General features: G+C 51.3%; 1 protein-coding gene across 1 annotated transcript in view; it reads right to left on the minus strand.

The window, feature by feature from the left end:
• ARHGAP35 (Rho GTPase activating protein 35) overlaps positions 1-12,493 on the minus strand; it is a 121,967-nt gene that overhangs the window by 11,683 nt on the left and 97,791 nt on the right. The gene's annotated exons all lie outside the window — the stretch shown is intronic.

Consider the following 12,493-nt stretch of genomic DNA (forward strand, 5'->3'; position numbering starts at 1 on the left):
TGTGGGACTCAAACTCACGAACTGTGAGATCGTGACCTGAGCCGAAGTTGGACGCTCAAACGACTGAGCCACCCAGGTGCCCCTTAATTTTCTTTTCTTTTTCTTTTTTTTTTTTTTTTTAATTTTTTAACGTTTATTTATTTTTGAGACAGAGCATGAACGGGGGAAGGTCAAAGAGAGAGGGAGACATAGAAGCTGAAACAGGCTCCAGGCTCTGAGCTGTCAGCACAGAGCCTGACGTGGAGCTCGAACTCACAGACTGTGAGATCATGACCTGAGCCAAAGTCGGACGCTTAACCAACTGAGCCACCCAGGCGCCCCCTTAATTTTCTTTTAAAGTAGGCTCCTTGCCCAATGTGGCGCTTGAACTCACAACCCCGAGAATAAGAGTTCCATATTCTACCGACTGAGCCAGCCAGGTGTCCCTTGAGTTTTAATTTTAATTTTTTTTTTTAAATGGGAGATAATGCTGTGTTTTAACCCGACCTTCTCACTTACAAAGTTATGTTGTGGGCTTATTCTAAATCATTAACTATTCTTTACAACATGATTTTAATGACATCAAAGTATACAGTAGCTTTAAAAACAGTCCTATTGTTAATCATTTAGTTTTTCCTGAGTTTTTTTTTTCCTGTTTAAACACCCCACAATTATGTTTCTTCTGTTTTCTGGAAAGCTAGTAAGTTTAACAGATTCTTGGCAATGTGTGTTTCTTACATTGTGAATTTCCTATTCATGTTCTTGTCATTCTTTTTTTTTATTAAAAAAATTTTTTTAAATGTTTATTTATCTTTGAGAGAAGAGAGAGAGAGAGAGAGAGAGAGAGAGAGAGAGAGAGAGAGCGCGCAAGCGCGAGCAGAGAGAGAAGGAGACACAGAATCCAAAGAATGCTCCAGGCTCTGAGCTGTCGGCACAGAGCCCGACGCAGGGCTCGAACTCATAAACTGTGAGATCATGACCTGAGCTGAAGTCGGAAGCTCAACCGACTGAGCCACCCAAGTGTCCCTAATTTTTAAAAAATGTTTATTTATTTTTGAGGGGGGGGAAGGGGGGGAGGGGGGGTGGAGATTGGGCATGACAGCATGAGCAGGGGAAGGGCAGAGAGAGAGGGAGAGACAGAATCCGAAACAGGCTCCGGGCTCTGAGCTGTCACAACAGAGCCCGACGTGGGGCTCGAACCCAGAAACTGTGAGATCATGACCTGAGCCAAAGTCGGACGCTTAACCGACTGAGCCACCCAGGCGCCCCTGTTCTTGTCATTCTTGTTCATTTTTTATGAGTGGTCCCTCTCACTGTGTACTTAAAAGAGGCCTCTGAATAGTAAGGAACTATGTTAATGTTACAACGTTCTCCCTTTTTGTTATGTGTCTTCTAAATATGTATAATGAATTTTTTGAGGTATGTAATTTAAAATTTTTAGGTTTTCAGGACGAGTCTGTTTCTTTATCATGTCTCCCTTTGTCTTTAAACATTTTTTTAAAAGTTTGTTTATTTTGAGAGAGACAGCCCGAGCAGTGGAGGAGCAGAGAGAGGGAGAGAGAGAGAGAATCCCAGGCAGGCTCTGTGCTATCAGTTCAGAGAGCCTGATGAGGTGCTCTATCTCATGAACTGTGAGTTCATGACCTGAACTGAGACCAAGAGTCAACCGACACTCAACTGACTGAGCCACCCAGGCGCCCGGATGTCTCCCTTTGTTTTTATCTTTGAACAGCTTTTCCTATTTTTAGAGCAGGTACTCTCTATTTCTTTCTTGTTCTTTTATAATTTTTTTTTTCACTTAGCTCTGTGATCCTTTTATAACTGATTTAGTATATACAGCGTTAGGTAAGGAAGAAAAATCCTAAAATGTAGTTAAGTAATACAGAAGAACATAAAGGATCAGGTCAGAGACTGACTCACCCCACCCTTCAGCTCTCAACCCCTCGGCACAGGAAGCACCGCTCAGGTTAAAGTGGAGTCCAGGCCCTGGCTACTGCCTCCACTGTCCTCATCTCAGGGAAGGAGAGGCCACGGCTGTGCGCCCGAGACCACAGTTCTAAAGGACGAGGAAGTCACAGTGAAGAGCAGAGTGGGATCTCATGGCTAAACCAAGCCTGGCCCCTTCTGAAGACTACGGTTTCGAGCAACCCTGGCTAGCTGAAGGGGCCCTGAGGATGTGCCCCGGAGCCAACACCAGAAGGCAGTGTGCGCAGTGGAGACTGGACCAGGCCCGGAAGTCAATTAGTGAGCTCCTGAGAGCCAAGTGTCTCAATGTCAGTTATCACCGTAATTACTGCCTCTGGAGAGGCACCCATCACCAGGCAAGATAAAAGCAGCAGCCTATTTCTGGGGCCCCACAATAGTAGCGGGTGAACTCTAAAGAACATCGAAGCAAGAGTCATCAATTCTCTGGCTTAAAAGCTGTTAATTGCACATAGGCCTTTCACCCCAGAGAAAAGGGGGTTAACGGGCCAGCCGTAAGGACACCCTACCTTGCAATGCCTGGCTACAAAGGAGCTGCCCTCACTGCATTTGTGGGGAGGGAGAAGTACGTACACTTTCCAAACCCGAGGCCCCAGACGAACCCCGCTCGGCAACCTTGCTCACTGCCTCCCTTTCGGCACTGACGTTTCTTGAGTGTCCCTATGTTGTGCACGGAGCCGGGTGCTTCCCCACCACATCCACCTACCACTCACTCACTCACTCACTCACTCACTCACTCACTCACTCACTCACTCAATAAACGATGATGCCCCTGAACCCTCCAGCCCTTATGGCAGGAGCTGCTGGATAGTGAGAACACGGATGAGAAAAGGAAGATTCTAAAAGGTGAAATCCTCGCCCCAAACTGCACAGATGATAAGAAGCCCAAGTCCAGGGCCTCTGTCACCCTTCTGCCTCAGTGCTGTTCCGGAAGATGTCTGGCATCTACCCAACAGGTTGGGGTCCAGACCACAGTCTTCCCCGCAGAAGATATGCCACACTTGAGTGAAGTCCATTGGTCCTCGCCATTCTGGGTCGCTTTTGAGATGGCACATCCCCTAATGCTGTCAACCCCCAAAGGTCAGAGTCAGGGATGGACCTAGTAAATTTCCAATGGTCTCTTTTCTACTTAGTGACTTTTCCAAAGCGTCTCAGACATATTTAAACTTTTTACCTATTTCACATCCCAGGTAACCACACACACGACACACACACACACACACACACACACACACACACACACACACACACACAAAATCATCCACACTTTCACATTTTGGCAAGCCCTGTGTTATGTGTCAGCAGGCACAAGGCTTCACCTCCTACAGGCTGAAAATACAACCTACTTTCTACATGCTCTTCCCTTTATCTGAATATCAGCTCCCTCCAGCACACAGGAAACGACGGCACAAGTGGCAGGGGCTTAAAAGTCCCTCAAGAATGTGGCAATGCCCTGGTCTGAGCCCCAGGTGTGGACAGACCCCGTAGGAACTGCGGAAGATCCTGACAGCCTCAGGCCATTCACCATCTTCTGGCAACTCTGACCTCCAGCGTGGAGAGAAGTCCTCTGCGCTGTCTCCTCGTGGCCACCTGCCCCAGCACCGGAGGGCAGAAAACAGGCTGCAAATCAGCTCTATGGAAACTATCCGAGGCGTGGGCCTGCTGAAACCTCACTAGATGGACGATCACGAGAGTGGAGGCATTTACAAGCGCAAGGCCAGCTCCGCAGCGTCAATTCATCATCAACTTAGTATTTCCTGTGATCGGGACACGTGTTTATTTTATGAAATGCCATTTTAAAATCGCAATTCTGCTGCTGCCCTACACAACGCCACAGCATAATTTAGGAAAGGTATCATCTGCTTGGCCACTACAATTTTTCACAGCTACTAATCAGACATCAATTAAATAAAAACAAAAGCTCAGAACAGACTGCAAACACCACAAAGGCCGCTACCGAAACAGAGCCCAGGGCTAGCGATACCGCTGAGAACCACGGCCCCTGACACAGCAGGACCGGCTTCCCCGGGCTGCGCCTCCCGGGACCCACGCAGAAACACTCTGGCGGGGGGGGGGGGGGGGGGAACCTCAGGCCTGTCAGCAGGAAGCAAAGCCCTTGCCAGTGGTGCCCCGATGACACATCCATTCCACGCCCGCAAGTCTGCTTGAGAAGCTTCAACCTCAACTCTGAGGCATCTCTGCACACCAGAAATCTCCAAAGACCCGCTACCAAAGCAGGGCCTCACCTACAGTCCTCTTTCTTTCCTTTTTAAAAAGTCCTATCTGAAAAAGCCCTTCAAATATCTTCTCCATTAAAGCTAATTTTTGGGAATAGAACAAGGGAAAGTTCAGAATGGCCAAGGTCACTCTCTTCAAATACCTCAACGACTGCTACGTGAACAGTCTTGTCCAACTGCTCTGGAGAACAGGGCTACGACTAAGAATGGAAACTGCAGGAAGGGAAACGTTCTCTCAATATATGAAATAACAATCTAATACCTACAGCTGACATTCGCTGGCCCGGGCCAGAGCTTCTGAGCTCCCTCTTCACCGGACAGCCATTTGTCAGGGGTTTCTGTTTAAAAATATTAACACCTGGTCTAGGAAGATAGCTAACAACAACAATACCAAAGCGCCCACTGGATGCTTACTACGTGTGAGGTGCACGATGCCGAGCGCCTGCTGTGCCTTTTTACGTGAGTTCTCACAACAGCCTCTTCAGGTTGTTACTGATCCCATCGTACAGTCGGGAACGCAGAGACTAAGCGGCAAAGTAAGACGGGCAAGGTCAGAGAGCTGCTGGGCTGTGATCTCAACCCCACCTGGCTTTTAGAGTCTGCGTTCTTTTACCCTGTTCTAAATCACCAGTTCTGTAAACTGAGCACGCGTCAGAACCCCTGGGAAGGCCGGCTGCAATACAGGTGCCCGGGCTCTGCCGCAGAGATCCCGACAACATCGGCCCGGAGCGGGATCCGGAACGTGGATCTCTAGCACGTTTCCGGACAGTGCGGACGCTGCCGGTCGGGGAACCATCCTTTTGGATAACCGCTACTGTAGAAGATGACCCAGACCTTGAAGATCTCAGACTCCTAAATTCGACGTTTCAATACAACTGGGAGGCAATATGTACAAGGCAAAATAAATACTGGATACTCTGGAAACAAAGCATTTTCAAAAGTATTAAACTGCTGCTTTTTCGTAACGTGAGCAAGGCTTTAGTGTATTAAACTTTATCCACAGCCATGTATGACTTTCATAAAAATGTTACAAAATAGTAAAGAGAAAGGCAAAAGGGCCTTCTTCTTTCACTGAATATTTACCAAGCCCCTACATGGCAGTTAAGTGCCTTTCCAGAGCCGTTCAGGTGTGGTCTTCCTCAAAACTCCTCTGATGACCTAAGAAGGCTAGATGGCCCGCCCATGCCAGCCAGGAGGCATGCCCCATGGGCCCGAGAACTAGCATATTTCACCCTTGATTTCCCCGTCAGAGTGGCTGCTGACCCCGGCTCCTCCCTGGCACCCGGAGCACTAGGGACACTGGGAGCTTGGAAACCGAGGGGGGCGAATCACCTCCCGCCAGGGCACGTGTCTGATTTTCTGAAATGTCCAAACGAGTTTATATTCTTGGGTCCCAAGCACCACTTCTCAGCACCAGCGTTCGTGGCCAGGCGGCTTTCCGCAGTCGGCCCACATCAGGCTTTGCCTCTGCTCATTTACACCAGGACTCCGTTCCTCCCAAGTTTCCTTTCTAGCAACAAATCAATTCCTCTTCTAAGATAAACTCTGACTTGTTTATTTTTCACATTCTATATTTAGGTATAAAAACTCAGCACTTCAGTCCTTTAGAAAAAACTTAATTGGTGCCGCCGGTGCTCTAAGTGGCCCACACGAGACGGGCCTTAACTATGAAATAACTTTTGTTGACTTTTCTGGGGGCTGAAAACCCATCTAACAGAGTACTCTTCTCGTCCATGCATCTAAGACTAAGAAGTCACAGGTGGGCTAAATTACAAGCCCAGAGGGGTGCTGGGAACTCGGAGAGAAGGCAACTCCCTCGACCATAAAATCTAAACGGTCTTGAAGAGGGCCAACCTCTGGGGAGGAGGAAAATGCCCTCCGTTGGGGCCGCAGGCCAGCAGCACACGTGGCCTCTCCTTCTGAGGGTCACACCGCAGCACCCCTGCCTTGGAGGAAGACGAAAGGGCTGGGGGCGGTAGAACACGGAGGTCAAGAGCAGAAGCGACCTGCTAGCTGTGGGGTCCCGGGCCCCTTGGCTTTCCTTCTCTGCACAACAGACAGAACAGCTCCCCCGCGGTGGCCTAGTGGTGTGCCTTTCGGGAGACCTTGGGGTTAAGGCAGTAGCTATTACCCGGATGATCTGAGTGGAAAGCAAGCCGGCAAGTGGAGGGGCACCTGACTTTTGTCGTCAGGGAGACACGGGCTCGAATCCTGACCCTCGCTGCAGTTCACCTGACCACGGAACGGATGCACGCCCACCTCCGCTGCTGTGAGGAAGAGACAGAAACCTACGTGAAGGCCGCAGTTTAATGGCTGCTCTTGTCCCCCCTTGCTCTACACCCTTCACAAGACGGCAGTGGCGCCTAGAGGCAGGGCCCGTTCTGAGGGCTGAGCCCAAACCAGCCACTCTGCAGAAAAATATTTTAAAACACGTCTGGGCTTCGACACCAAAGTGACCGCAATTCTGATCCTGGCTCTGCCTCACAGCTGGCAGGGTGACTGGGGACAGATCACTCACCTCTCGGAGCTTCGGCTACTTGGTCAAAAACAGGGTTGTTTATTAGGGACTCTGGTCGAGACGCCGCAAATACTGAGATTACACACGTGCAAGGGAGGAATACGAATGGCTGGCACACTGGAAGGCCAATGGCAGTAAGAAAACAATGACAGGTAACTTTTGTTGAGGGCTTACTATGTACCCGCAGTTTTCTGAGCTCTTCACTAGAATTATCATAGTGGATCCGCCCACTAATTCTTTAAGGTAAATATTGGTTTTATTCCCATTTTAAGGATAGCAAATGGAGGCTTGATGAGGCTGAGCCATTTGCCCAAAGCCATGGAGCTGGGTCAGTGGTGGGGGCAGGATCTGAACCAGCTCGCTCAGGCTCTGTCTCCGATTACTGTGCAAGGGGTCTACTATCTGCAATGCTAATCCCCGGTCCCTTCTCCCTTGAATGTGGTATGGAGGTTACATCCTGCCAATGCCAGATCGATCCACTATGGGCTCTGAGAACTTTCCATCCCCTGCGCAGTCCTACGCATTCATCTCTTCATTCACACCCCGCTCCGTGTTCTCATCTGTCACTTGGAGGGTGAGGAGGAAGCGCCACAGAAAAAAATGCCACCTCCTCGCCACATAAAAAGCAGCCAATGGGAAGTGTCCTTGCTTTATTCCTACGATGCAGTTCTACTATTGATGACACGAAAGAGTCCCCGCCAGATCTCCCCGTTGCCTTCCTGTTTTGGATGTGCTCGGAATGATTTTCTGGCTCTTCTATTAATCGAACACTAGGGTCACTCTGGCCCCGCCAGCGCCCCTTTGTTAGCTGTCTTCCCTCGGTAATTCCCTCGTCAATCAAGATCTGTTTCTGGCAATGCCAGACCTCCTCTCTCCCCATGACAGAATGCCACTAACACTCTATTATGACTGCTTGACCGGGTGTTAGCCCCACAAGTAGGCACTGTGGCTTTATAAATTTCCAACTCTATTGTACGTACACACAGTCATGTCATAAATCTCAAGGCTGAGGAGGAAGGGAGAGAAGAGATCCGGGGGAAAGAGATGAAAATATCACACCAGGTCTGGGGCATCATATGGCTCCAGCATCTGGCTGATCCTTTATAAGCTACCCATGTATTTACTGCGTTTAACTGTGAAAGAGGGCTTCTGGACTCTGCTCTGAGCCAAACAAGGGGCCCTGTATTTTTCCTGATTTTCAAGAAAATGCAGACCCCGAAAGATGGGTTTGAGAAACCACGCCGACAAAGTGAACTTCAGGTCAGCCTAGAGCTGACGCTGCCTGTTCTGGGCAGCCCGGGATGGAGGGGAGAGGAGAGTGCGACCCACAGTCGAGCTGAGCAAACCGTACCCGGCAAAGCAGCAACCAACGTTCCAAGCCGGGAGCAGCTGGGAGACCCTTCTGCCAAGAATTCGAGCATCCTTCGGGCTCCGGGTGTGGTTCTGTCGGCACACGCACAAGCCCAGTGGCACAGGGGTGACGGCAGTGTGGCTCTGAGGCGAGCTGGGGCCACCACGGTGAGGGGTCTCCCTGGCTAAACAAAGCGCTACCAACAAAGAAACAGCTCCAACCAGCGCAGAGGTAGTGTGTCACTGCCAGCCCCATGCATATAATGCCAACTTCCTTTCCGACAGGCCCCCAAGGAGAGAGGCCCCTTGAGGTCACGGGCAGATTCCTCCCAAGCATTAATGAGGGCAGAGGTTAACTTCTTTCAGGTTCCTGATTCCCAATGAACCATGAAAGGAACAAAGATGTCACCAATCACAGCCCGGTGTCCTTCCTTTCTCGGTTTCCCTTTCCTCACTAAGACGAGCACTCTTCATAGGTGAGAGGCCTATAATCCTCAGGCAGAAAAGGGGGTTGTAGCCCCCACCGGCCGGCAATCCTTCCACTCTGCGTCTAGGACACAATACCGCACGTGGCGTGGGGTGGCCCACGTCACCGCCCGAGTCTGCTCCCCAGCCCCTCATCGTGTTGGCTCGGAAGCACCGGATCTTTCTCCGCAAGGCCTTCTTACAGGTTGTCACTTCTACTTTTCCCTCCGTTGCTTCTGGCTGGCTAAACATCGCTCCCTCAGAGAGGACGCCCCTGACCCCCAGATCTAAATTAAGCGTGTTACGGTAAGTGCTTCCATTTACGCAGTGCTTCCACGACGGGCCAGGCTCAGGGATAAGCACTTTACGTGCCCCATCTCAGCAAGGCCTCAAAACAAGCCGGGAGCGGTAGACTACCATTGTTATGGTGCCCATTTTACAGCAGGACAGACCGAGCCATGCGGCAAACGAACGGCAGGGGTGCACTCGAACCCAGGCAGGCAGTCTGGCCCCGGAGCCTGTGCTTAATCCCCACACCCCACTCGCTCTGCACTTTCTTACAGGGCACCGGCGAGCTGGAAAGTCCCCGCGCAGCCGAGAGGTTATTTGCTGCGTGCCGGCCCCCCAGTAGGCCATGGGAGCAGGGAGGGTTTTCTGATTACCCTTCTAGGTACCCGGACTCGGCAGAGCCACTCACACCGAAAGAAGGCATTCAGCAACTAGGCCCAGAATGGAGGGAAAGAGAAGTAAGTGCCTGACACTAAATGTGCAGTTTCCCTGGTTGAAGAGAGGGAGGAAGCGGATGGCCTCGTGCCTCCAGGCGTCCTGGCAGGCCTTCCCAGCCCGTGGAATGTGGGAAAGAGAGAGCCTCCGGCCTGGCCAGCATGGAAAAGATGTTTCATAAACAACTGTGTCCAACCCCTACCTTCCTTTATGCACCGGGTGAGGGTCTGCGCTCCCCATCTCCACTAGTCCCTGCAGAGGTCAGGGGGACTTCATAAATTCATTTATCATCTCCTGGGGGTTAGTCGCCTGCTGCTCTGTGTGTGGCTTTCCGATCTGGGTTGTTCACTTTTTTTTTTTTTTTTTAATTTTTTAAATGTTTTCTTTTATTTTCAACAGAGACAGAGACAGAGTGCGAACAGGGGAGGGCAGAGAGAGAGGAAGACACAGAATCGGAAGCAGGCTCCAGACACTGAACGTGTCTGCACAGAGCCCGACGCGGGGGTTGAACCCACGAACCCTGAGATCACGATCCGAGCCCAAGTCAGACGCTTCACCAACTGAGCCACCCAGGCGCCCCTGGGTTGTTCACTTTTGCAGAGAGGGGCCATAGTTTGGCTTTGGCTGGGATCCCCCACAGTGGGCTGCACCCCTTCCCACACGCACACGTGTAGGCATGAAGGATAGACAGGGACCGAGAGCAAGGGCGAGGGCCAAAGAGCTCCCCTCAGGCACCAGTTCAGGGGCACAGGCGGGTGCGGAGAGGCTCTCGCGGGCGGCCTGCCGAACCGACTGTGGGAGCAAACGCGGCGTGTGTCCGGGCCGCTCGCTAAGGGGGAGCAGCCTGCCTGGCGGAGCTCACCGCTGCCCAGAGGGAAGGCACCACCGGAACAGCCAGGCCAGGCAGGTCTGTCGGAACTGTCTCGGGGATCTGGGCTTCCACCCAGACTATTTCTGTCTTGGATGGAAGGGCAGGATTACTCTGTGAAACAAGCCTTCCTTCTCTTTGGCTGCTGGGCTGTCCAGGCAGCCTGCCAGGGCGCGCTGTGCAGATCAGGGCACTGGGTCCTGAGGAAATCCGCTAGCAACACCGAGTCACAAGCCACACGAACTCTGCTTATCTGGAAGAGGCCAAAGTGGGGCTGACTGCCTGCTTTTATGGCAAGGGAGCATTTTTTTTTTAATAAGTCAGTTTTTAAACACATTTGTTTATTTTGAGAGTGAGAGATTCAGAGCATGAGCAGGGAAAGGGCAGAGAGGGAGGGACAGATAGAATCCCAAGCAGGCTCCACACGGTCAGCACACAGCCTGAGGTGGGGCCCGATCCCACGAACCCATGAGATCGTGACCTGGGCCGAAATCAAGAGTCAGGCGCTTAACTGACTGAGCCACCAGGTGCCCCATGGGGGCATTTTTACAACGCAAGTGCCTGTGTTTAACTTACAAGTGACCAGAAAACAGGAGGGTGATGAGAAAGGGGCACATGAGAGGCAGTCAAAAAGAGTGGAAAAACCTCTGTTTTCACACTATGTAGGTTATGGGCCAGCAACTTGCCAGCGAACCTAGAATTACAGGGGGTGGGGAGATTAAGGAACACAGAACCCCCATAAAAATCACAGCAGATGAAACCACACACCTATTTCAGCACTTTATCATCAATTCAAAGCAGTATAAATATGGCAATTACTCCATAAAGCCTGTTGGTGTACCCAAGTCGTAACTGTGCCTATTAAACTGTTACAGTGATAGATGGGAGCATCTACACTGAAATTAGCTGCCTTCTCTGAAAGAAAGAACTACAGAGACCTAGGCTGACGGCAGGGAAATAACCCACTGGATCTGACGGCTCCAGTTCCACCAGATCTCCCCCACGATAGCTCTAGAATATGGCTATGATGCACGGGGATAGAAATATGGAGGCTTTTTTAGGGTAGCAGTTTCCCAAGTGTTAAAGAACTTGGTAAAATTCTGAATCTGTTCAGTCGGATGAGACAAAGCTCGCAGCTTCAGCAGCGTGAAGCACGGAAGAAAGAGCTGGAACGTGGGTCCTTTCCATTCCGACGGGCTGCGAGTGGCCTCTGCCCAAAGGACTCCAGGACTTGTTTCCTCTCTTCTAAAAAGGGATTAGTGGTACTTTGAGATTAATAGCGTATGAAGTTTGTACGGTGACCTGGGAAGAAGCGGCACGAGCACAGGGCTCTCCCCAGGCTGCGGAGGGGCGCGCCGGCCCAGGCTGGGTTCTTCTGGCTGCTCCCTTCCGGCTTCTCCTTCCCAGCCTTGGAGGAGAGCCGCCTCCTCGGCCCTGGTGCCCTCAGAGGGGCAGAGGAAGCCCACCTGGCAAGACCTTAAACTGAGGCACCCTGTGGGAAGACGGGCAGGGGCAGTGTCGTAAAACAGGAAATATACAGTTGGTCTTTGTCCCCAGTTCCTGGCACAGGGCTCCTAAAACCCTTGGAATTTCCTTAAAGATAAGAATGTCTTTTGTTATTCATAACGAGCCCTTTCTAACCATACCTGAGTTTTTGATGAGTGACTCTTACAGGGCGCTAGACAGCTTCACGGTGGGGGTTGGCGGCCACAAAGACCGCGTCTTGATTAAAGGGGTTACAACTTTCAGCTCCCCTCCGTGAGAGAGGGGTTGGAGATCCAGCCCAATCACAGACAGTCAACGACCTAATCAACTATGCCTAACTAATGGCACCTCCGTAAAACCCCTACACAACAGGGCTGGGAGAGCTGCCGTGTTGGGGAACACGCCAAGGTGCCGGGAAGGTGGCACACTCAGAGGGCGCACGTGTACGATGCCCTAGCAGCTCTTCTGTTCAGCTCTTCCGGAGTTGCATCCCATGTAACCAACTGTAAGGGTCTGTCCGGCACCGTCCAGAGTTCTGTGAGGCGTTCGCCCGAACTACTGACTCTAGGGGGAGGTTGACGGAACCCCTGACTTCGTGGCCAGGTCAGACAGAAGTGTGCGTGGGTAACTCGGGGATTCCATACTTGCAAATGGCGTCTGAAGTGAGGACTGGCTTGCGAGACTGAGTCCTTAAACCTGCTGAGTCCTACAGTAAGTAACCCTGGGGAGTCAGCGTCGGAAGTGAACCGCAGGACACCTAGTGGGTGTCCGAGAGCTGGAGAAGTGGTGCTGGAAAAGACCTCACATATCCGATGTCAGGAGGAAAATAAAAAACCTCTGATGCGGTTAGAGAGGACGAAGGGTGTGTGGTGCAGGCAGCAGAGT

This window comes from Felis catus, chromosome E2 (assembly GCF_018350175.1).
Source record: "Felis catus isolate Fca126 chromosome E2, F.catus_Fca126_mat1.0, whole genome shotgun sequence".
Lineage (NCBI taxonomy): Eukaryota > Metazoa > Chordata > Mammalia > Carnivora > Felidae > Felis > Felis catus.